General features: G+C 43.8%; 1 protein-coding gene across 1 annotated transcript in view; it reads left to right on the top strand.

Annotated features, from left to right (window-relative positions):
• The window catches only part of SVIL (supervillin), a 221,387-nt gene that overhangs the window by 25,971 nt on the left and 169,414 nt on the right, over positions 1–26,002 (top strand). Inside the window, exon 2 of the mRNA XM_046679777.1 lies at positions 14,576–14,673. The gene's annotated coding sequence lies outside the window, so the exon portion shown is untranslated. The remainder of the gene's footprint in view (positions 1–14,575; positions 14,674–26,002) is intronic.

The raw sequence follows: 26,002 nt of genomic DNA, 5'->3' as shown, positions 1-26,002 counted from the left end.
GTCAATTCCAGCAGATATTTCTAATCCTAATATGTAATAAGAATTATATCTAAGAACTAAGTTAGCACTATAAGATTCAAGAAAATATACCGTTATAATAGAACAAAAATAAAATACAGATTTCCAATTATATCATGAATGTGATAATGATGGGAGGGTCTTGCTCTGAAATGGAACCAGAGGTGTAGCTTCTGCAAAGAGAAAAGTCACCCAGAACTTATTAGGTCAGACTTAGAGGTTTACATGTTTGGGTATGAGAATTTCTAATTATTCTTTTTCTAACTAGATTTTTGATCAAGTAATTTGGAATCAAACAACCACACTGTATCAGTTTCCTGTTGCCACTGTAACAAATTGCTGCACACTTAATGGCTTAAACAACACAAATGTATTCTCTTACTGCTCTGGAGGTTAGAAGTTCAAAATGAGTCTTTTGGGGCTAAAATCAAGGTGCCAACAGGCTGCTTACTCCTCATGGCTCCAAGGAAGAGTCTGTTTCCTTGTCTTCTTCAGCTTCCAGTGTCTGCTTGCATTCCTTGGCTTGTGGCCCCTTCCTCTGTTTTCAAAGCACATCTCTCCAGTCTCTCTTTCCATCCTCATCTCGCCTTTCCCTCTCTGGTTAATCTCTCTCTGCCTCCTTCTTTTAAGGACACTGGAGATTATCATGGGCCCATCCAGATAGTGCACGATAGTTTCCCCATCTCAAGTTCCCTAAGTTTATAATATCTGCCAAGTCTGTGCCATATTAGGTAACTTTCACAGGTTCCAGGCATTAGGACATGAATATCTTTTGGGGGGCCATTATTCGGCCTACCACACATACCTTTTTCCTTTTGACCATGAATATTTATGCAGGCTGCATTAGTTCTGGCTGTACTGCACATCTCTTTGGGAAAGTGGCAAATTGAAGAGAAAATGCCCCTCCCCCCCAATTTTCCTTTAATTACCAATATCCAGGGATAAAGAACTTCCAGCACTTCTTGGTTTATATTATGTGTATTCAAAAAAACAATTGTGAAGCTCTCATTCCTAGTCTCCTTACATTTCAAAAGGTAATGATACTTTAACAGTTGGTACCACATTTATACGGTTTAAAAGGACCATTGTAAGCATCTCAATTTAGATGTAAAACTAGTACATAAGTGAGGCTAATGGTTTTTAACAAATATATTAAACATTAAAGTAACCCTCCCCACCAGGACTCCTGAGAAGCATCTGTGCATGTTTTTGGTGTTTGGAGGTTAGGCCTCAGGCACTCTGGGTTATCCTCGCCAATGGAGGAAATGATGGCAGGAGCAGTGACACTGAACAGGTGCTCGAGTGGCCAGCGCTGGGTTGGGTGTGGGACACAACCATGGCTCCCAGCTCCATCCTCTTCTCTGTGAGCTCCAGCTTGCATTCTGTTCCTGTAATCCCCCTCACTCCTTTCCACTGGCCCTTTCCCCATCCTGTTCCCACCCACCTCAGAGACCTGGCCCCGGGAGATCATGCGGAGGAGGGTTTTATGCTTTGCGTATGTGTGTTCTCCAGATCACCTGGCTCAGGAAGAGAGAGGAGGAAGTGGCAGTAATTGCTCGGGCACTGTCTACCAGGCTCTGTGTTAGGGGCCCTGACAAGGACCCTGTTGGGAGGCAGCTGTGCCTGTTTTATGTAAGTAAAAGGAGGAAGAAAGATGAACCCCTCAGGGCTGCCTGTCTCTCCTGTTCCTGTGGGTGACCATTTGCTCCATTCGCTCTCATGAGCTTCCTCTAGGATTTAGGACAGCTTTTCTGACTCCCTCCACCTTCGACCGTGGTGGTGGGAGTGGCCATCCTGGCATTTGTATCCTCACGTGTTTATTTGTTCACACACCCCCCTTCTCTGTGCAAAGTGCTGTGCTAGGTATAAGGGGTGCAAAGAACAGGCCTGGCCCTGCCCTCATGGAGCTTTCAGTCTAGAAAGAGAAACGGACATGAGCAGCGAGCCAGGAAATCCAGGATTACAAATGGGTTCCATGCTCCAAAGTGTGCTGTGAGGAATGTGGGGGAAGGAGAGAAACCTAACTTGAACTGGGTGAGCAGGGGGCGCTTCTTAGAGGAGGTGCCACTTAAGCTGATATCTGAAGTTGGAGGAGCAGCCGGGCCCATGAAGAGCGTTGCCAGCAGCACCAGCTGCGTGTGTCAAAGCCCATGTGTATGTGCATGCACAGCACACGTGGAAGCCCATGTGTATGTGCATTCACAGCACACGTGGAAGCCCATGTGCATGTGCATTCACAGCACACGTGGAACTTCAGTGCACCTTGCTGGGCACACATCCTCTACCCTCTGCTTACAAGTCCTTGAGGACAGAGACAGCGCATTTGTCACTGTCCTCCCAAAGCTGAGCGTGTTTTGTGAATGAATGATTAAATCCCCAGAGTAATATTATTAAGTTGTATCTTTTATCCTGGCTTCCTGATTTGAAGAATTTGTGTTCTGGGATAATCCTTGATATTCCTTCAAATTAAAGTGAACAATAGTTAATTTTTCAATTTCACCAGTAAATGATTTTCTTGGTTGTGGATGAAGAGAATGATTGGGGGAAATGATCAGTAACCTGAGAAATTAACCTTTAAATGGAGTGTGGTGAACAAATAATTGAGAACCTGGTCTGTATCTACATCTGTGTTAGGTGCTTTGGGAGATTAAAAAAAAGAATGTGAGAAAATATAACCCCTGCTAGTGAGAGAGACGTGGTAGAAACATTTCAAAAGTCTTGTCAAACAACATATTTTATGTCACAATTTAGTGCATGCTCAGTTACTCAGTAAATGCACACACAGAAAATGCTATGGCTAGGGAGTGGTGTGAGCCCTGTGGGCCTGGAAAACTTAATGGGAAATCACAGATTTGGCTGGGGGCAGAGTGATTGTAATTTTGGGGTGGCAGGCTGGGGGGCCTAGCCCACAGAAGCAGGAAATGCCAGTGAACTGCGATGTTAGTCTTCATCTGTCCGGGCTCCTGTAACAGAACCGTAGACAGAGAGGTTTACGTAACAAACTTTGATTTCTCACGTTCTAGAGCCTGGGAAGTCCGAGATCAAGGTGCTGGCACGTCCAATGTCTGGTGAGGACCCACTTCCCGGTTCATAGGACAGCTGGCTGTCTTTTCGCTGTGTCCTCACGTGGTGGAAGGTGGGAGGGAGCTCTCTGGGGTCTTTTCTCTAAATTGAAGTATAGTTGACACAGTATTATGTTCGTTTCAGGTGTACAAGTGATTTGACATTTGTATAAATTATGGAACGATGACCATAAGTCTGGTAACCATCTGTCTCCATACAAATTTATTACAGTGTTATTGACTGTATTCCCTATGCTGCATATTACATCCCCTGACTTATTTATTTTATAACTGGAGGTTTGTACCTCTCAGTCCCCTTCACCCAGCCTCTCATTTCCCTCCCCTCTGGCAATCACCAGGTCTCTGCATCTATGAGTCTGTTTGTGTTTTGTTTGTTCATTTGATTTCTTTTTTAGATTCCACATATAAATGAAATCTTACAGTATTTGTCTTTCTCTGTCTGCCTTGTTTCACTTAACATAATACTTTCTAGGTCCATCCATGTAGTGCAAATGGCAATATTTCATTCTTTTTTATGGCTGAGTAATATTCCATTGTGTGTGTGTCTGTGTATATGAACACACAATATCTTTTTTATCCATTCATCTGTCAATGGACACTTGGGTTGCTTCCATGTTTTGGCTATTGTAAATAATGCTGCAGTGAACATAGGGGTGCATGTATCTTGGAAGTCCTAGCCACAGCAATCAAACAAGAAAAAGAAATTAAAGGCATCCAAATTAGAGAGGAAGAAGTAAAACTGTCACTGTTTGCAGATGACATAATACTTTATATAGAAAACCCTAAAGACTCCACCAGAAAATGATTAGAACTAATAAATTCAGTAAAGTTGGAGGATACAAAGTTAATATACAGAATCTCTTGTGTTTCTATACACTAATAATGAGCTGTCAGAAAGAGAAATTAGGAAAACAATCCCATTTACAATTGCATCAAAAAGAATAAAATACCTAGGAGTAAATTTAACCAAGAAGGTGAAAGACCTATACTCTGAAAACTATAAGACACTGATGAAAGAAATTGAAAAAGACAAAAATGAAGGGAAAGATATATGGTGCTTATGAATTGGAAGAATTAATATTATTAAAATGTCCATACTACCCAAAGCAATCTACAGATTCAGTGCAATCCCTATCAAAATACCAACAGCATTTTTCACAGAACTAGAAAAAATAATACTAAAATTTGTATGGAATCACAAAAGACCCCAAATAGCCAAAGCAATCTTGAAAAAGAAGAACAAAAATGTAGGTGTCACACTGCCTGATTTCAAACTATATTACAAAGCTGTAGTAAATCAGTGGGGTATCTTTTATAAGGGCACTAAACCCATTCATGAGGGCTCCATCTAATCACCTCCCAAAGGCCCCACCTCTGATTACTGATACCCTGGGGATTAGGTTTCAACAGATGAATGGGGTGGGGAGGGCACGAGGATTCAGTCTGTAGCAGTAAACATGCGGGTTCAGGAGCACACCTGACAAGTTACCTCCCGCGGGCCTCTGCCTTTGCCACTGACAAAATCGTTTCTTGGGGCCACTGAGGAATTCCAGATGAGAAGAGAACAATCCATGTTTCAGGGCACTGTTACCTGCAGGTGGGTCCAGGGATTCCCCACTGACGCTTCTCTGCACCCTTTCGAGGCCACTGATGCCTGGACTCTTCACTTAGCAGGAGTTGCCTGGCTGGGTCCACGTGTCCACCCCACTGGCCCCACACTGGGGTCTTTGTTCTGAGCCCAGAGCCAGTGGCTGCTGGAGTGCATTTGGAGAACTGACTGACAGAGGGCCTGTGTTCTGTCCTCTTGCACTTTCCCTGCTTCACTTGTCATGAATGAACATCACATGAGTGGAGCAAAGGAATGCATTTGGGGTGGAAGATGCGGTTTTCAAGAGGGGGGCTTCTGACAACAGGTGGCAGAGATGGCTGAAGGGCTGCCCGCTCTTTATCAGCACAGCCAGCCCGTGAAGGGGAAGCGCAGACGTGCTCAGTGTCTGGTATTTGACCCCAAACTGACCCAAGTTAACTTCAAATCCAATGTTAGAACAAAACCTTAAATAACTGAACCCAGAGAAATTTTAAAATATTGATGAAAAACCGTGAAAATGGGGAAAGAATCATGGATCTGTTTTAAAATTAGAATTTTTTTTTCCTTTTTACAAAAACTAAGCTTTCTCTTTTTCCCGTACTAAAAATAAAGGCCTAGATTATTCACATTACCCCGAAGCCTGTGTTGGGCCCTCTCACAATTTTGCAGTATCTTTATTAAGATCCTAATATCCAAGGTTTTGGATTTTTTTTTTTTAATAGGAAAGTGAAAGGAAATATGATTTATCCACTTAATGAATATTTATTTGTTAGTCAGCCTGTCAAGTTCCACTAGAATCTGGGCCAGGAATCGAGATGAGTGAGACGCCGTCCCTGTTCCTAGGGTTTGGGTTCTGCCGCAGGAGGCGGACGTGCAGAAAACAAGGTGTCAGTGGGGAGCTGGAAGTTGGAGGTTTGTAACCAGGAACAGGAGCAGCCCAGAGGTGGCCCCTGAGGAGGTGACATGTCTGGTGAGGAGATTGTTCACAGATAGTACATTTGAAAGTCAGGAAAGATCAAAGGTCTGTGAGCTTTGTCAGTTTGAGGATTTATTTTCACTGTCACCGTAGTAAATTTTAAACTGATGCCTGTTAGGATGGCCTAGTTTATGAAATGGAATAACTTGATTAATTATTCCTACCACATCTGAGAGACCTCATCAGCATGTGGTCTGAGTTCACGTCCTGATTCCGCCTACAGCTGCACACAGCATCCGGGGAGCAGTGTCTGAGCCAGCACAGAGGTGGCGGGCCGTGGTGGGCGGCTGCCGCATGGGCCACTCCAGCGGTTCATCTTAGCAGAATCCAGTGGGGAGGTCGGCGTCTCCGCTGGTCTCCAAGGGATGGTTCCGCCCTGGGTCTCTCGGGATCACGGAGTAGCACCTGCTGTCTCCTGTGGAGGAGTCTTCATGAGGCTTCAGCCTGGGACGGTTCCGCCCTGGGTCTCTCGGGATCACAGAGTAGCACCTGCTGTCTCCTGTGGAGGAGTCTTCATGAGGCTTCAGCCTGGGACGGTTCACAGGGAAGCACCTTTGTTCGTTACTTTTTGAGTCACCACCATGTCCTGTGTGATGTGATAGAAATTTTTTTAAAGTATTTGATGTGATCTTTCAAATTTATTAGAATGTCACAATATATTAAAAGCTCATTTGGAGGCTTAGAATTAAACCATTTACTTATAAGATTTCAAATATCAAATTAGAACAATTTTCTGCACAACAGAAGTGACCATTGTATGGATGTCTTTGTGAATAATCATTTCCTGTCCAAGTGAGGAATCTATTTTACAGGAATTGGTAACTGGGTACATTATTAGATATAAAATTGTTTTCATATTTAAAAAAGCAACTGTCTTAAGTTTCTTAGGAAAGATTGGGGTTACACATCTCTCCCCCCCCCAACTCAAACTAGCTTAAGCGAAACGTGGAATTTGTAGGCATACACACTAGGGGAATCCAAGGATGACGCTGGCTGCAGACGGGGCTCAAGTGCTCTGTGTACCTTGGCCTCATTTTCTCTTGCAGTGGATGGGCCTGAAAGATGGCTGCTGGCGGCTCCCACAGCTTCCACCCAGAAAGGAAGGAGGGGCGCCCTGTGTTTGAGCTGAGGCGGGGCTGGAGGGTGGAGAAGAGGGAAGTGACAGTACCCACGTGTTTACTAAGACGCATTGTGTCCCTCCTCCTTCTGCTAATGGTCAGGTGAGCTTTGAGGTTATGGGCTAAAGTACAGTGCTTTTCAGACTTGTTTTTATTTAAGTCCCCGAATAGCCAAGAAGAACGAACTCATGCTAATAGGGGTGTGAGTGTAGGGGGAGCAGCCAGATATTGCCTCCCATAAATAATGGAGGCAGTATGAATTTCTCCCCTGCTCTAGAAGCTGCGGGAGGGGATCCACTGAGGGGATGCCCAGAACTCTCCCTGTGACTTTCTCAGGCTCCTTTTGGTGGAAAGATTTTGCAAGTGTGTCTTCTTGGTGAGAGGGTGTCCCCGTTTTCACGTGGTAGGTGAGAGTGTTTTCGGGGAAATCCTCATCAAAGGGCTTTCTCAGTAAAAGACATGACTGGTGATGGCCTTCGTTTTACTGTGAGTTTCCGTCATGCATAAATGAAGCTGGAGCCCCAGCCTTGCCAGGGGCACCGCTTCCTTTTCATCTCAGCAGCTTTGTCTGACACAGTCAACAATGTGTCTTGGCAGGATATCTGTTAAGAAGCCCGCATTCCGAGCCCCTGTTATTTTAGGGGCATTAATTTACATCGGCTATGTTTTACTCTTTCCTGTGTTGTCTTTTTTCTTTTTGAAGAAAAATAGCGGTTCGTCCCTGAGTTTGGAGACCTCCCTTCCTTCGTCCTTCCTTGGTGAGCCAGGGCCCGTGAGTGCGCAGTGAGCCTTTAAAACCCCTTTCCAGGTCCTTACAAATTTGTCTGAGGGGAGGGTTTACAATTCAAACCACTGTTCAGTTTGTTGGGTTTGTTTTCTTTGGAGCTCACCGTTTTCACCAGCCCATCATGCCCCGAGGAAATAGCGCAGTCCATGTTCTCCGGAAGCTTCCACGTGGGCCTGCCGGTGCCCTCAGGTGACGCAGGCCTGGACCTGAGCTGCCTTCTGCTCCCTCGAGTGGAGATTTGGCCCCATCTGGCTTCACATCCAGTGTCCCTCCGTCACCGCTACCACTCACTAAAAAATTTAGCAAATCTTGCTGAGAAAATTCTCCTCGTCCATTTGGCCTCAACATGTCCTGAGCTATTGTTAAAAATATAGCAACTGAACAGCAGTCGTTCAATTATTAAAATCCCTTCTTTTGTTCAGCTATCAGACAAAGAAAAGGGCCGGGTGGAGTCCGGCCTGTCGACCAGTTGTTCAGACTGGTCTCTTGGGCACAGTAAAATGCAGAGTTACGGTGTCACGCGATGAGGTGCTGTCACAGCCGGGCTGACGCCTGTTTGCTCTGACAGGTGCAGCCACACCGGGCATGGAGCTTCACCAGCTTGTCGCTGGTTAGGGCCGTTTTTCTGTCCATCTTGATTCTGAAACGGAGCTTGAGGAAAACTTGGAGCAATTTTTAATTTGTATGAATGTGCTTCCCATAGTCTGCATCTAGCCACATAGACTGCTTTTTAAATACAAAATACGGGGTTTGTTTCCCTTCAAAAGAGTGAGAGGATTCAAGCAGTGGGGTTTTTTCACAGAAAACATCAAGGTTACTCACCGTCTGAAATTACCAATTCGCATTTTAAATAAGCAGCTCCCACGTTCTGTGTAATTGAACTTGGCTGCTGCTTCTGGCTGTTGAAGCCTTTATTTTTGCTGCATCTTCTTTCCTAGGCTGTCTTCATTTTTGTGGAACCCAGGGCCTCTTAGCCTCCAGCAGAAGTTGTTCTCTAAGCCCCTGGGATCCCGACTCACCTGAGTTTCCTACTTTCTGCCCTCGGAAATGCCAGGAGGAGTGCGGTGTATGCACAAGAGGGACCAGCCTGGCTCCACAGCAATTCCCAGCCCTTCTCTCTCATTGGAGCCGTCTTTCTTCCTGAATTCACAGTTACTCCCCAAACACCCAGTTTCCTTCTAATTCTGCCCGTAAGGTTGCTTAGTTCAAGTGGGTTAGGATGTCAATCTCTCACCTTGAGCTTTCCCACAAATTCCAAATTCCTCTTTAGTTTTCCTTTTGCCCTTTGGTTGTGTGAAGAGAGCCTTAAATTGTGTTTTGGGACACACTTGTGGTTGCTAGCATGACTATATTAACCGTAGGCGCAACAGGAGCTATGTTAAGCTTCGTTGTTCCCTTCCCTGTTCTCGCAGGTGTGTGCCTTCCTCCTGGGGTGCAGTAGTCACCCAGTGCGATTCCCAGGGCTGTGTGTAGGATGGGGGCAGGTGGTTGCTGTGGTCTTCCAGGAAGTTCACTGGGCTCCTTCGCCTGTCATAGCATCTACAAGCAGGAATTTTAATTATGTAACGTTGATAATATATATTATATATATATATGTATCAGTCACTCTGTGGCTTGAAGCACAACACTCCATCTCACAGGCTTGCCCTGCAGTGGGGATGATATTTAATGGCGAGGGGAGATTTGAGTCGGGTTGGTGATGCGGTTTGACACCAGACACATATATTCCCATCCTTGTTTCAGTAGCAGCTACTGGTATTCTGGCTTTTCTCACATTTGAAGTCATCCTATTTAGGAAGAATGCTTTGGGGACTGTTTCTAGGGAGGGAGAAAGGTCTGGAATGCACAGGTGTCTTGTGTTTGTGTAGTTGTGATAAACACAACAGCCTGGTCCTAGACCACACTTGAGTCCACAACAACATGCTCTTCTCCAGGGACGGCGCTGCAGGTCTCATCTTTCTATGCTGCTCTGTGACACCATCCCGCCTGGTGTCCAGGCCTCTCTTGCCTCCTGCTTCTCCAAGTATCTCTAGGAAAAGAATGCCCTTTTCCTAAGATATTGAACATTTTTATTAGAACAACCAGCCAGTGAGAATGTACTCGGTGATGTCTTTACAATTGAAATTTTCTTTGCTGTGAATGTGTGTGTGTGTGTGTATTGAGGGAGAGAATCTTCTAGACTGTTTTGTTTTTTCCTTCTTCTTCCCTCCCTGCCTTTCCTCTCTGCACCCCCCAAATACATACACAAAACAGAGGTCCTGTGTGGACTCTGCAGCTGCCCTGCATGGCTTGAATCCTGGTTTGGCTGTGACACCTGGACAAGTTGCCTAACAGTTCTGTGTCTCAGTTTACTGATCTGTCAAATGGAGATAAGGACCCTTCCTGCCTCATAGGATTATGAGTTTTAAATAAGTTAAGACATGGAAAACACTTTGGGGGCCTGGCGCTATGTCAGTGTCAGTGATCATTAAACCACAGTCATAAGGGGCATGTCTATTCTGGAGGCAGGAAAAAGGAGTTCAGAATGCTGCCTTCTGGAGTCTTAGTGTTTCTGTATCTTCATAGTAATAAAAAAATCCCTGGTCATAGTTTTGGGCGGAAAGGGTCAGCTTTAATTAGAGAAAACATCTAATGCAGCCTCCCCCAAAGTTCAGAGAAGGTAGAAAGTTATTCTATTCTGAATGTAGTAAGAAAAATAGTAATAACTAACCCCCGAACGTTTTGTGTATGCCAAGCACGGTGCTGCATGCTTGATACCTACAGCTGTCAGAATCGTGTGGGTTTGTTCCTCTACCCGGTTTACAGAAGAGTAAAGAGGTTTGGAGAGGGGAGGAAGCTGCCCGAGTTAGGAAGTGGCCGAACGCCTCAGTCCGAGGCATCCCTGAGCCCACCTGGCCCACCTGCTTTTGTGGGGTAGGGGTGTTCTGCCTCGCTCATGCCTAGAAGGCTGCTCAGCTTTATCATCTTAATCGTCTCATCTCTTAGAGTCAAAAGTAAGTCTAGGAATGCCTTTCCTTTTAAAGGCAGGTTTAATGTTGAGAAATATCTGCTTCTAAGTCAATTGGCTGAAAATAAGGAGCCAAATTCCTGACTTCTTGTTTTCTGTGGGTTGCTCAAGCTTCCCTGCACAAAAACGTCCTTTCGATGGCCCTGAAACCACCAGGGTTCTTCACGGAGGTTGACGGCCGCTCACCTGAGCAAGCTGGAGCAGGGTTCCCTGTCCTTGAGCTCCCTGTGCTACTGGCTGCTCACTGCGTCCCTTCCAGGAAGGGCCAGAGGGCTCTTCTCATCCCTTGGCGTGAGTCTCAGATTTGGGAGCTGGTTTCGAGCTTACTCTTCTTCTTGTCCTTAGACTGCAGCAGTGAAACAATCCGGGCGTCTGCAGTAGAGCCTGGCAGGTGTTCCACATCGCTGTCCCTCTGCATCTGGTGGCTGTGGGGAACCGGGGCCTTGTTGTCCTTCCTGGAGAGAACTACTAGTCACATCTTAATCCTGAGCCATACATTTATACTGATTTGAGAGATAAATGAGTCTGACAGCAAGACTGAGTCAATAATCTTGGTCTTGACCTTTGAGACAGAATTAGTAAACAAACTAAATCATAAATTGTTTATTTTCTTGGTCATAGAAGCTGACAAGTCCCTAATAAATGAATCTTTAAAAATTATTTATTATCCCACATAGTTTAAGTGTTCATCATCAATTATTTAGACTACTAATATTGTTACCCATTTGGAAAGTAAAAGGAAAAATATCTTTCTACTATAGAATGTTGCAATTTTATTTAATGGAAAAATATCCTCTTATTTTTCTTATTCTTCTGGAAGAAAATGTTCCATTAAATAATTGAAGCTTCTAAAATGAAGCCTTGTGTTTTTATCATACTAGAATAGCTTTCATTTTCTACGTGAATGTTAGAGAGCCCTGAATATTAACTATTTTCGTGTAATAAACATTTTGAACATAGGGAAACTCAGCCAACTTGATTGTTCTCAGGTGAAGTTCAGACCATGAATTATACAGAACTACAGATAATTGCAGGTGATAAAACCAATCACAGTATGCAAATCAGCAACTATTAGAACCTCATGGAGCTTTTTCCATGGTTTTGTTCAAATAAAATAGGATGGTAAAACTGGAAACTTAATTATGTAATTCAGGATGCTAAATACATTATTATATTCTCACACTTTTTAAAAGAATTGGGACAAAATAGTCATTTGTAATTTTGTAATGTTTGCTTTCATTTTGTATAAAACAAAATATAAAAATGTGTTATTTTTGAGGATAGAGGGGCCAGCTAGAGACGTGACGTCCCTGAGTAGTTCATATTTCGGATCTGAAGTTTCCGCTTCTAAAATGCATGCTTGGCTTGAAATGATAGATAAATACCCTCCATATTACGGATTTATACTTTAAAAAATTCTTTCTGAAAATTCTACAGCAGGTCCTTGTTATTCGAGGATAATTAGAACCAGAAAAAGGCCATTTGAAGTGAATCCACTTAAATGAGGACCAAAATTTCATAATGTAATGAAAAAAAGCTTTGGGATTTTATCTTGCAAAAAAATAAAATGAAAATTATGAAAATAAGTTTATTTTAATTTATAGTCAACAAAATTTAGATTATCATTTTGACCATGGCTGTCTCTTAGAATGAGCAATGGAAAATCAACTGTTGATGGTTTTGAGATGAGTAAATCTTTGGACAAAATTGTATGATCGTAAATTGTGGTACTTTTTAAATCACATGTGACATTTACATCACATCTTAAAGATGGCCAGTTTTACAAAAATATTCCAGGTCTTGATCATTTTCCTTTGGGGTCTTTTCTATTCTTTAATATTAAACTCATTCCATATTGAAATCCCTAGCTTGCCACCAACTTACAGTTTTTCTCTTTAATGATTGTCTCCTCCTCAAACTGCTTAGTCCCCGTCTGCCATTGTTTTTACCTGTTATTGGGGAAGTTCTTTAATGTCATTTTGATTAACCTCCTGAAATTCTGTTTTGGGGGCAGGATTTGCAGTTTCACTTTGCAGTGGACACACATCATTTTGTGGGAAGTACAGGACACTAAGAGACATGATCGGGTGTAGCTGCTGATGGTGAACAAGGATGGAATTTTGAGTGGGAATTCAAGTCATAAAATGGTTGATTATTAGGAAATATTTTAGTGTTTTGAAGGCATGCTTCCCTGAGAAAGATCCTAACTGTCCAGGGATTTGGATGCTGAGTGATGACAAGGACCCTCTGACTTATTTGCATGAATCCATTGCCATGGGCTCTGTAGAAAAGAGGACAGATTTATGAGTGGAGAGATCCCAGTGCTGGTCTTGGTTCTGCCAGTGAGTAGCTGTATGATCATGGATGAGTCACTTAATTTATTTTGGTGTAAATTTACTAAGCTGTAAAGTGAAAAGGTTGAACTCAAGTCCCTTCTGGTCACAAGCTTCTATAATTCTGAAGTGTTGGATATTTTAAGCCTGGCCAGAGCTACATCACTCTGTTTTCATAGAGTCCTAGAGTTTAATAGTCATCGACCAACTCCTTCTTTTAGTTTATTTGCACTGTATATGTCTATGGAGATATATAGATATATCCCTCTCTCTCTCTTTATAGATATATGTATATATTTACATATGTAAAATTTTATAATTTCTGTAGCTATATCTATATGTCATCATACTTTTGATAAAGTTGTGATCAGCACTTGGGTACAATTTTAACTTCTGCTCTTTCCAATAGTGTTCTAAGTGTTTGCCTATATATTATAATCTTAATGTTTCTCTTTTTTTCACATTTATCTGATCTAATAGCTGCCTCATAGCCCATTGGGTAAATCTGTTTTAATATACTTAAATATGTCCTGACCACTGGGCCACTGATCATCTGCGTAGTTTAGAGTTTGGGGGTTTTTTGGGCCATGTTGCCGTAGACATCCCTGTAGGTAGACAGTTTTGTGAAGAGCTTCTCACATGCACGCACAGTTCTCTGTGCACTTCGGTACTTCAGTGCCTTTTGCTGCTGCTGTAAACAGGAAGACACAAACTAAGGCGAAGCCTCTGGTGAATGAAGCGGTGGGAGGAACAAGGAAAACTGAAAGAACATTGTCTTTTGCTCTGCCAAGCAGGGCAAATAGAGACCCTGGGGGGTGTGGCGTTAATCACAAAGGAAGCAGGGAAGGAGACGGAAAACCAGGGTTCTGAGTGCTGCCCCTGCCACACCACACCTAATGTTTGGACACCTGGGGGGGCCGGTGACCTTTGGCTTCTGAAGTTGCACTGTCTGGTCCAGAGAACAAAGCCATCAGTCATGGCCAGAGGGAAGACGATCTCAAGGAGCAGATGTGGTCACAGCAGTAAAGCATCCACAACCTGAATTAGCTAATCCTACATTATTAAAAATTGCAGCACTTTTCATTTTGATTCAAGATCTTGGAAATTTTCATTGCATCCTTGGGAGATAATAATTTGTTCATCCGTTATAATTAGATTTGCTCCCTCTCATTGAGATAAAGGAAGCATAATTGACACTTTTCCCTTCCTACTTGCAGTGTCTACTGTGGATGGTCTGTGGATGTTGTTGCTTCCTCTGCCTGTGTGGGTGAACTGTTTGCAATGCTTGTTTGACATAACTTGCCACAATACTGAGGTGGTTATTGGGCAAGAAAGGGAACTGTGCATTGCTGAAACTGGGGGTAACTTGGTTGTTTACAGTAGCTGATGGCAAATGTTTCAAGTTAAGTCAGATTAAAGCGGATTCAATCAAGTGGTTTTAGTCATGATTTAAATTACCAAGTAGAAAAAAAATAGAGAGTCATAGAAATTGTGTGTCAATTTCCAATTCCACTGTGCTAGGTCGTATGGGAATGAAAGATATTGATAAAGGAGGATGTACTCTAATATTTTCAGACGTTAACTGAAGCACAGACCTCACATATGTATTTCTCAGCTTTGAAAGTTACATCCAATAACTTTTAAAACTTTTTTTTTCTTTTCCAGATTCTAGCCACATTGGAGACTGGTTGTTTTCCAAAACTAAAGGAGAAGCCCATGAAGGGATGGTGAATTCTTTTTGAGTTTTGAGTAACAAAATAAAGGTAATTATTGATGCTTTCAGAATATGTTTGCAATACGTTGTGGAGGCCAGCTGCAGTGGTAGCAAACAAAACACAGAGTTTTGGGTATTTTCTCTCACAAAAAAAACCTGGTACTTTCCTGATTTAGTAATCTGATTTTTTTTTAAACAAAACTTAGCATATTCTTCTTACGTAAGCTTTTCCAAGTAGGTATACATGAGGATGAAGGTGTGACCCAGCTAAACAGTTTACTCCTTTTCTTAGCCTAGATCCCTGGCCACACCTCCCTTGCCTGTGCTGTGTGACATCCCCACATTAGAGAGAGACTGAGAATTCCCAAGATTATAAGTTATAGAAAGATAGCTACAGTGTAGGGGGCTCATTTTAATCACACATAAATTTGATAAAACTTAATGACCAGCTTCCCTATCACCTTCCCGGTCCCAGCTAATTTAAGACCCATGACAACCGAGGGCCTCACCTTGTCAAGACCAGTTCTTTTTTTGGCTGGGTTTCAGGAGCAGCTCTTCTCTCCCAGCCATCTAATCCCAAAGCTCGTTATCCTCTCCAGGCCAGAATTCCTTACCTAAATGCCCTCAGTTCTCGTCTTCCCCAGAACGTTCGGCCAAAAGCTCAGGCCCACCATCAGCTCGTTTACTGTTCCCCAATAGACTGGTTCCAGAATCTCTTCACAGTATGTTGTCTTAGGGACAATCACAATTCCTCCTCACCAGTTCTCAGACTCTCCATTTATTTTTCCCCTCTTTTTCAAATTTCTCTGCTTAATGATTGGATTTATAGTTAAAAAGTAACCATATTTAAATTCATACTGATCTACTTTTTTATCCAAAGCAGTCCTAGGGCCAATAGGCTGAGGATATAAAGAAACATCAGGAGAATTTTGGAAACATCTGACTGTCCGATGAACAGGTTGCCTTGCCTAGAGGAAGTTCTCTGTTGTAGGAGATATTTCTGTAGAAACTGTACACCTGTCCAATGAGGACGCTGCTGAAGGGGAGCCTGACTGCATCAAGAAGAAGGTTTTCTAGGTCCCTTTCGACCAAAAGGAATTGTCCAATTTCTCAATTGATGGCCCAAAGGAAGTGAAGATTTTGGTTCATTTTTTTCCTGCACATCTAAAAAATTAAGCAGATATTCATCTAGATTATGGCCCTTGTAACGTCTTGTGCATCTGTCATGCTTTAGGGGTGACTTTCTTGAAACTCATTCTCAAGCATATTTTCTGAATGGCTCCCTCTTAGCCCTTATGACCTTGGAGAGCTGTCTGGAAAGAAACGGCATACTTCCTTGGTAATGAGGTGCTTAGAGGGGGCTGCAGGGCAGCGGGGAGCCCAGAGTGCCGTGGACAGTGAGGGCCAGGCCAGGCCAGGCAAAGAGCACCCTGCAGCTGGCTCCCAGCAAAGGCGTCAGCGCCCGTGAATCATGGTAAATGACAATTAGGAGCCACCCAGGGGAGAAAGTGCTGAAAGGCTGTCTGAAGTGGGTGTGTGTGTTGCTGGGCTGGGAGGGAGAGGATTACCTGAGTTGATTATAAACCTGACTGTTAGGAGGATCTTAACATGACCTTTGAACCCCACCTGCTCTGCCACCCTAGAGCCGCCAGTGTGTGCCTCCCACAGCCAAGCTTCCCCGTCTGCCACTCCTTGGGTACGGCAGGGGCATGGTCATTAAACATGAGATAAAACATAACGTGATCACCGTTTTTAAAGTGTCTAAATGTCCCGGGACCATCTCTGGAGAGCATGTCCTCGAGCCTATAATGGCATGTTTGTGTTTTAACAAAGGTTGATGCTCCCATTTCCTCATCAAGCCTCCCTTATTCCTGCAACAAATGTTTCCTCTGTCTTCCTTCTAAATGCAGCATCACTTGGTTCTTACCTTACGTCATTGGTTGGGTCCTTTTATTAATTATGTGTGAGGGCGTCTCCTCACTTATCGCTGGAATATTAGCGCCATGAGGCACAGGACTTCTTTCTGTTTTGTTTGGTACTTTATGCCAAGCCCCTTGGTCAGTGTCTGCGGCATAGCAGGTGCTCGGTGAACATTTACTGAATGAAGGAATGAACGCATCTCCCTGTCCAAGCCAGAAGTTCCTTGGGGACTGGCAGTCCCTTTGTCCATGAATTTCTTGCTGTGCTGACACAGCGGCTGTGGTCTTCACTGACCACCAGTCTGCGGGGGGCGACAGCCCATGCTTGGTTCCCTCTCTTGGAAGGACTGAGGAAGGGGCACTCTGTGCTGTCACTATAGTGGTGACCATAGGTTAAGCTGTGCCTATGTACTACTTAACCCACAGAAAACTCTTTCCAAGATGCTTACAAGTGAGATGTGGAGAGAAGCAATAGCCAAGAGCCAGCATTGGTGTCCCCATGGCAGGCAGTTTGCATGCTGTGTTCTCCAGCCCCACCCAGGAAACCGCTCTGAGGGGCTATGCGGTGGGGGGCAGGAAGGGCGTTTGCTGGTTGTCACAACTGAGTCTTCCCCTCTGTCAGATCTGAGAGGAAGTGTGTGGTAAGTCACGTGGAGGCGGCATGTCTGTCCCCGAGACAGGGCCAAGGTGCCCTGTGTGAGAAGCCTTGCCTCTGAATAAATGAATGAGCTTAAGGAGCACGGACAGAAGGAGCTTTCCTGCAACGTGTGTAGTTTGATTTGTAGCAGATGAGAAGTCTGGCTGATGAGAGAGTCAAATCTAATTCTGATGATCTAATAATATCTTTGAAGAGGTGCCCTGAGGGTCAGTTTCAGTGTTTTGGCTTCCCCTCCCAGGTGACCATAAGGATGAAGGTGGTAGGCAGACTTTTCCAGAACCTCCATGCTAAGTGAGTTTATCAGGAAAGGAAATTTTAGGTACAAGGACTTTAAAGCACAATAATAATTGCCTTTTGGTCAGCTGAGGAGGAATTTTGAGACAGTCATGAGATGTTAACGTAATGAAACCATGGACTTGTGCTCCATGTCTTCTTCTTTGTCTTCCTCTCTCTCTCTCCTCCACACACACACACACACACACACACTCACACTCACACTCACTCACTCGCGCGCCATTCTGACTTGAGAAATTCTCATGCCTTTGCGTGTCGGGCTTTGTGCTGAGGTAGCTAGTGTCTCTCTTCATCACCAAGTGTTTGTGAAGCTCTCAATCTGTGTCACATGATCGCTGCCAGCTTGTCTCCCCTCCCCGCACACAGGCCCTCAGTCTGGCTTTCCAGCCCCGCCCCACTCTCCTACTCCGCCGAGTTCCATTCTTCTCCTGCCATTCCCTTCCCAACTTTGCCACTCAGAATCCCCTTCCCTCTGGCCCAGCCCCGGCAGCTCACTGGTCGCAGCCCTGCAGGGCTCTGCGCTTCTCTTCTCTCACAGCCCCTCACTCCTCCTGCCCGTGACAGCTGTAGTGAGACGAGCCCAGCAGGTAATGCCAGGCTTGCTGGCCCAGTCAGGAGCCTCATCAGCGAGTCATTCTTCCCAGCCCCCGCCTGCCTGTTGTTCTTGGTCTTGCACTGGAGTCTGTCACCTTCTGAAATGCATGGTGCACTTGTTACAGCCTCGATCTTTGGCTGTCACCTTAGGCTGATTAGCATCTCTGCCTGGCATAGAGGGAAGAACCTTTGATGCAGGCTGCCATCCCCCGCCCCTCTGAACCATGTTCTAGTCATGCATAATTACTGTCAGTCTTCTGAAAATGCCAGGCTCAGTCTCAACCCTATGGCTTTACACATGCTGTTCCTACTCCCTGGAAGGCCTTTCCCCTTCCTTCTCAACAGGCTAAGTTTGGCTGATCACTAATGATGTCATTCAGGTGTCTCCTCCAAGAAGCCGGCAGGGTCAGGTGCACCAGTTGGGGAGGGAGCTTCTGGGCCCCACTGGACAAAACTCATATTAGAGCCTGTGCCTGTGTGGTTTAGATGCTGATCTCTTCAGGTAGTGGGCTTCTCTGCGGGGCCTCTGGATCTCTGGCCTCGAGCATCACACCCAACACAGGTGTTTAGAAAATGTCAGGCTTTCTGGTCGTTCATCCTTAGACCTGCCAACCTACAGGCAATGCTTTTTGTTTTAGGTTATTGTTTTTCTAACCGAATATTTAATAAAGAAGTCCCATCTGATGCAGAGAGGAGTAGAGCGTGTAGACTGAGATTGCCAGTCTTTCTTAGAACATGGCTTCGCTGGCTGTATTCACTGCTTCTGTTCTCACAGGGCTGTGCCATATGCATTTGCCACTGTGTTTGACAGTTTAGTAAAAGTTAGCGGAGCAAGACAATCTCTCCATTACGTTCAGACGACTATAAACCCAGGTGTATTAATTTTGTACATGGGCTGTGACAAGAAAACCACTACCAGGAGGTGGCCGTGCATTCAGCTTCCATCATCTCGTGGTGCTCTCATTCTGACATGGGCGAGGAGGGCACTGGCGTCTCAATAGTAACTGAACTCTTGAGGCTCCTACTACGTTGGGTAACTTCTGTTTGGACAAAAGCTTGTTCTCCGTACTCAAGGTTAGTTTGCTACATTGTGCTGGGCTTAATTTCCCAGGGAACAATCTCTTAGCTTCCCTCTGACACACAACCATCCCTCACCAGTGTGGGGCTCCAGCAAGAATCCAGACCTGTTGTCTTCCAGAAAAGGCAGAGTCTGGCTTCTCTGCTGAGATCTGTCCTGGTATGAAGACTAGTGACTTTCTCACAGCATTTCTTCTCCCATAACTGAGGAAATGCGGGAGGATGATCTCTTGCACATTTTGGGTTCTCTGGGTTGAAAGTGGAGCATTAAGGGTGTGATGAATGAAGCTCAGTCAGACGAATGAGCTTCTGACGGAGTTGACCCGAGAATGCAGATAACAGCACTTGAGGGCAAAGGGCAGTTCTTCCGTCTCTTTGCTCATGGAATTTGGGAGATGACAATAAGTAGCCCATGAAACTAAGTCCCAAGTGTCACTTTTTGTGGCACTAACACCATTCAGGTCTGAGCAAGGCCTGGTTGTCCTGACAGAATTTTTTCTTTGGCTTGGGGATATTGAAGTGCCTGACAGAACAAAGGAGCACGAGAAATGGAAATCTTCTAGCATTTTTCACCTCTCACGCCTAGAAGGATTCCATGGGGGTGGAAAGTGAACACATCTTTTTGGCATCTGTGTTCCCAGGCTGGGGGTGCAGCTGAGCTGAGGGGGAAAAGGGAAGAGGAAGAATTTGTAGAATAGAACGTTGGGTGTCTGGGAGAGTCACATGGAGAGAGTGTCAACACAATTAAGTCTCTTTTCCTAAGTTTAATTTTTTTAAATTTGAAATTCTAAAAATGATCACAATTAAATAGCAGTTGTTAAGTACCGATCGATCAAGGTATTTTTCAAACTTTGTTTTGAAATGTGACTGAGGTGAGTGAGCTCTGGTCCCTGGACAGATGGGCTCTGATGACCTGGGAAGAACTCTTGTACAAATGACTAGGGCTGTTCTCAATAGATGCTTCCAGTATCCAAGGGTCACAACTGCATGCCAATAGGAGAGAGAGTTGGAAAATCTGCTCCATACAGCCAAATGGGCATTCTATCCTAGGCGAACGCCGGCTGAAATGGAGCCGATGTGCGGCCAAAGGCTGTTGTCGAAAACAGAAGAGCTGGCTCTAATTCCCCCAAACCAGAATCCAGCTCAGTGTTCCAAACGCCAGTAGCCCCAGCTCCCTAAGGTGGTATCTCAGGGCCCAGAATGACCTCTCTTGTCCCACTGGACCTAGCCACACCACACGGTTCTTTCCACTTACCTTGACGACGGGAAATCTGGACAAGACTCTGTGTACAGTCCCAGAAACATCTTATTTTATTGTCGTGGTCAAAGGTGGCTTAGTAAGCTCCCGGCTTGGAGGTTAGCTGACTAACCTAAGTTTACTGATTTACTAAGTATGTGTGTTTAGCAAGTTAAACAGTCTTTCCTCTCAAGGAATTTATATCACACACACGTGCGTGTACACACGCGTACCTATTCTTTGAACTTTAAAAACAAAAGAATGAATGAACACACGTATGTTTATGTAACACAGTACCAGGACATAGATGAATAAGTCTTTACTATAATTAACAAGTCTCCGTGTAACACTTGGCCAAGGGGGTTTTATCCCACCTAGAACAGAAGGATGCAGGAAAGGGCATGGTTTTCCCTTCACTTGGGGCGGGGAGAAAAATCCCTGGTTTAATTCTTAGGACAGTTGAGGGCATGATTAGAACATGGTTCGATGAGTGGGAGATGGCAGTTTCCTGGGAGCAACTGGTAAAGAACAGGGGTGATGTGCTTCTGTGAGGCGTGGGGGGACTGTGTGGGCAGGAGTAACATTCTAGCAAGTGGTGAGGACTGGTTTCTAGGAGTTATGTTCAAGGTTTCACGCTGGGTCCTACATGTGACCTGGGCTCATTGACCTGACTGCTACAAAGATACGTGTGGTAGGAAGGATCACGGCTCCCCAAAGGGTCGACGGTTCATGTCCTAATCCTGGGAGCTATAAATATGGTCAGTTACATGGCAAATGGGAATTTAGGTTGCTGGCCAGCTGCTTTGAGATGGGGAGATTATCCTCGATGATCCAGGTGGGCCCACTGTCATCACGAGTGTCCTCTGAAGGAAGGAGACAGACCGCAGAGTCAGTGTCAGTGAGGCCATGTGACAAAGTCTCCACGGCCTTTGCCACATTGAAGTTGGAGGAAGGGGCCGCGAGCCAAGGAATGCGGGCAACCTCTAGAAACTGGAAAATGAGAAAATGGGTTCTCTCCTAGAGCCTCCAGAAGGAATGCAGCCTTGATGTTTAGCCAGTGAGAACCATTTCAGACTTCTCCCGTCTAGAACTATGAGATAATACATGTGTGTTGTTGGGTTTTTTTTTGTTTTTTGTTTTTTAAGATTTTATTTTTCCTTTTTCTCCCCAAAGCCCCCTGGTCCATAGTTGTGTATTTTTATTTATTTATTTATTTGAGGAAGATTAGCCCTGAGCTAACTGCTGCCAGTCCTCCTCTTTTTGCTGAGGAAGACTGGCCCTGAGCTAACATCCATGCCCATCTTCCTCCATTTTATATGTGGGTTGCCTACCACAGCATGGCGTGCCAAGTGGTGCCATGTCCGCACCCGGGATCCGAACAGGTGATCCCCGGGCCGCCAAAGTGGAACGTGTGCACTTAACCGCTGTGCCACCGGGCCGGCCCCACATGTGTGTTGTTTTAAGCCACCAACTATACAGTAATTTGTCGTAACAGCAGAGGAAACAGTTCAATATGGAAACCAGCCTCTATTTTGGAAACATGAGCCCCTCTTAGTTATTTATGGAATATATTATAATGGAAAATTTATGGCCTATAGATAACTCAAAGAAGAATCTCATCAAAATGAATTCTGCGATCTCTCTAAACTCATTGATTTTACCAGAGTGAGGGCAGGCACTTTATTTCTTTACTGTGACATCCTCACCGGCTCGCTCAGAGCCTGACTTGTTCCTGTCTGACTGAATGAATCTCTTTTAACTAAATCCATGAGAAACCAAAACAACTATCTTTCCAGAGAAGTTATTTTATGCTAAAGTGAATCACCATAATTAGAAATCTTAAAATTCAGGCTCTTGTTATAGACAAAGAATATCATACTTTACATTGTCATTCAAAGATGAGAGGCTTGGTTAGAGTTTTTTTTTTAAGTTGTTGGTTTAAACAAGGGTCATTATTGCTTCCTTGGGTTCTAGAAACTTCTTTGTAACTACATACGATTGGAGTGTTGACTTGCCCTTTCCATGCTCAGTAAAACTGCTATACTATGTAGCGAGTTATAACCTTGGCGACCAAAGAAAAGTGTTCATTATTTGTGAAACAGTTTGGGAAGTCTGGTATTATTTACTAATACATTATTAATGATTTTTGCATGGCATTTTTTAGAATTTAGAATCTTTCTAGTGTTGATTTGCTATTTCTTCACTCACTCATTCTGTGAAAAAATCTTTGCTAGGATCTTGCTATGTGCCAGGCCCTGAGGAAACAAGCTAATAAGATGTGGCGCTTATCCCAGAGGAGTCCACATTCTAGATGGGGAGAAAGACAAGCGGTTAGATAATGAGACTATGGCAGAGCCGTTGGTAGATAGTTTGGGGAGCCAAGCAGAGGGAAAGTCCATCTCTGCAGGGAGAATACAGCAAAGAGGAGGAGCTATTGAACCAGGTACTGAAGGACCAGGAGGAGCTTGCCAAGTCGAAGAAGGGGAGGTATATTTATTGCCTACTGAATCTCAGGCTCTGTGTGTAATTTTGTCATTTAATTTTATGTTGAGGAACATGATATTCTACTTAAGTAACTTTGCAAAGCCACACAGAGGGGGATTTACAATCATTGCTTTAGAAGTCATTGGTTTTAAAGCTCTTGACCACAGGTGAGCCTTTTTCTATAAAGGGCCAGATTGTAAATATTTCTTGCTTGGTGGACCATATGGTCTCTGTCACAACTCTTCAACTCTGCCAATGTAGCATGAAAACAACCATAGATAATATGGAAATGAATGATCATGGTTGTGTTCCAATAAAACTTTATTGACAAAAATAGGCAGTGGGCCGGATCTGGCCCATGGGTTGCAGTTTGCTGATCCCTGTTCTGGAACAGCAATTTTAGCTACCATTCTGTTTTGGAATATTTCTGAAGAGGCAGCTTATAGGCCTCATTAACTTTTCAAGTGGGTCAGTGACAGTGTCAGAATGTATTATAGAATCTCACCAAGAAATGATAGCAGACTGGATTAATAATGGAGGTTCGGACTGACCCAATTTTCTAACATTTCACATCATCATTGTTAATATTTAACAGACCTCTGAGAATCCAGATATAATACATCTTTAGGTCATTATAGATGAGTCTAAAGAAAAAAAACGCACTAATTCAGTCTTGGCAGAGGATTTGACATTGCGTGGGTATGTGTGTGTTTTAACTCTGAGATTTTCAAAAAACAGAAATTGAAAAGATTTGTCTGGAGCCACTGGGAAGGAATAAGGTAAATATCTGAACGGGTGGCCTGGGTAAAGGCCCGATGCCACTGTCTTCTGGAAAAAGGCAGACACATCTGGTTAGTGTAACGTTGAGGGGCTGTGTGAGGGAAAATCCTAAGCCCAGATTAAAAAAGCAGTATACATCTTGACATCTTAAAGCAACAAGCCAGAAAAATCTGTCTTTAATAGCTGATACTGTGGGAAAAGTCACCAAACTCAGAGAGATGAGTAAAGAATTCGTTGGAGCAAAACAGTGAATTGTTTTGAGGACAGATCTCTCCAAGAGTATATTCTAAGAAATTTAGCGTGGTAGGAAAACACCTGCAAAACCATTAAAGGACTTCAGAAATGCTACCAAAAGGAAACACAGGGAAGCCATTTAAATCACCTGTCCTGGCCCTACGTGACTAAAAGGAGATTTTTCTCTTGGCTGATGATGGAGAGCTGGACGAGTATGGGTACACTGGGAGCTGATTTCTTTTGAGTAAACCTTTTAAAAAATCAAAAGCAGACTAAGTTTATAAGATGGTTTCAAGTTTGGATGGTTCCAACTGGATCGAAACATTGTCTTACCACCAGGAAAGGATTAAAAGTGATGTCTGTTCCTGTTGTCTCCAGAGTTCCATGTGCTTGGTGTCCCCAAATGTGTTTTGATCTGGTTCTCCATCAGGCTCTGTGTTGTTGCTTTGAGGTTTGAATTCGGAGAAAGTGGGAGGAAAAGATGGAAAATATGGGAGTTGATATCTTCCTGGAAGACGCTATGCATGTTAGCAGGCTACAGTTATTCCAATCAAAACAATTTAAACTTTTCCTTGTGTTTTGGATCCTGGGCACAAATCTTGCCTTGGATGAAACAGATGTGATTTTGGGACGTGCACAAAGTCCCATAATGTGGAAGCTGAGCTTGTTGGCTCTCTTGCTACTGTACCTCACTCTAAACCTACAGAATCAAACTCTACCCGTTGTGCATTTGTGCGTTGTTTCTGGCCTCTTTCTAGGTTAAATGCAGCTTCATAAAACTCAGAAAGATCTTCCTGAAGACAGAAATCTTAGGGCAGCTGAAGAAATAATCGTAAAGTAGATAAATGCTTTGATGTGGATTATGTTCAGCAAACAGTGTTTATGTAAAAGGCTTTAATATGTAAACCAATTAAAGAGTCTTATAATTTGACTTCTCTTTCCCATTGAAGAAAACTTTTTTATAGTGTAAATATAGTAAAGAATATCTGTATTCTACAGTCTTGCTGACATTCTTTTCTTTTGGCAAGGGTTAACTAAAGGGGATCTTCAAAGCATTGTTGATATATCGTAGAAAGCTTTGAAGCTTTTATTAGCATCACTGGAAATCTTTGTTTCCTGGAAAGTTCACTAATGGAATACGTAATTTCTTACAGAAATCCATTTCTTAGCTGTATATAGTAAATAACCTAATCAGTGGAGATGCTATTGCAAGGTAAAATTAATATCTAAACTGGTCCTGAGTCAACTATATCCATAGCCAAGCTTTTAAAGTCTTAAGGTATGATGTTATTTGAATCAAATTAAACTTTTCTTTATCTTAATTCACCCAACTCTGTAATAGCAATATAATGTACATTTTCTAGCAACTCAGATGGCTGGTATTGAATATGAAACCAATCTGCTCCATCTCAGCACCTTCCATCTCAGTCAGTGGTGCCATCATGCAGCCAGTTGTCCATTCTGACCACTTCTCTTCTCCTCCACTGTCACCACCTGTTCCAGGTCTTACTATCTCTACCTGGGTGGCTGTGTGGCCTCCTATCAAGTTCTCTGCTTCTTCTTGTCCACTTCCCCATCTGTCTACCCCCAAAGTCTATTTTTCTTGAAGGAACTAGAGTGATTCTTTAAAACTAAGTCAAGATCATGTCACTCCCAACAATGGCTTCTAGCAACTCCAAATAAAACCCAAAGTCCTTCTTTGGCAAAGGGCCTGTATGACCTGTGCTCAGCTCTCTCTGACCCGCATACCCTGCCATCTTCCCTGACACTCTTCATTTCCCTTGCTCCACTCCAGCCACACTGGCCACCTTGCTAGACCTTTGGACACACCAGTCACTCTCCTGTCTCAAGACTTGAGAATTTATACATGTTCTTTCCTCCTCCTGAACTCCTTCCAGATACTCACCAGCTTTCTTTTCCAATTCCTCCAGGTCTCTGCTCAAATGTTACCTCCTCAGAGACACCTGAAATATGACTTTATCTGAAATAGAAGCCCCCCATTCTCTTACCCTGTTTTTCCTTCCCAGCTCTTACTAACTGACATTCAGTGCTTTATTGGTTGATCAGTTTGTTTATTTGTCCATTCATTTATTTATAATTT

This window comes from Equus quagga, chromosome 12 (genome assembly GCF_021613505.1).
Source record: "Equus quagga isolate Etosha38 chromosome 12, UCLA_HA_Equagga_1.0, whole genome shotgun sequence".
Classification (NCBI taxonomy): Eukaryota; Metazoa; Chordata; class Mammalia; order Perissodactyla; family Equidae; genus Equus; species Equus quagga.
Note: the sequence above shows the minus strand (reverse complement) of the source record. Positions and strands in the feature narration are given on the sequence as shown.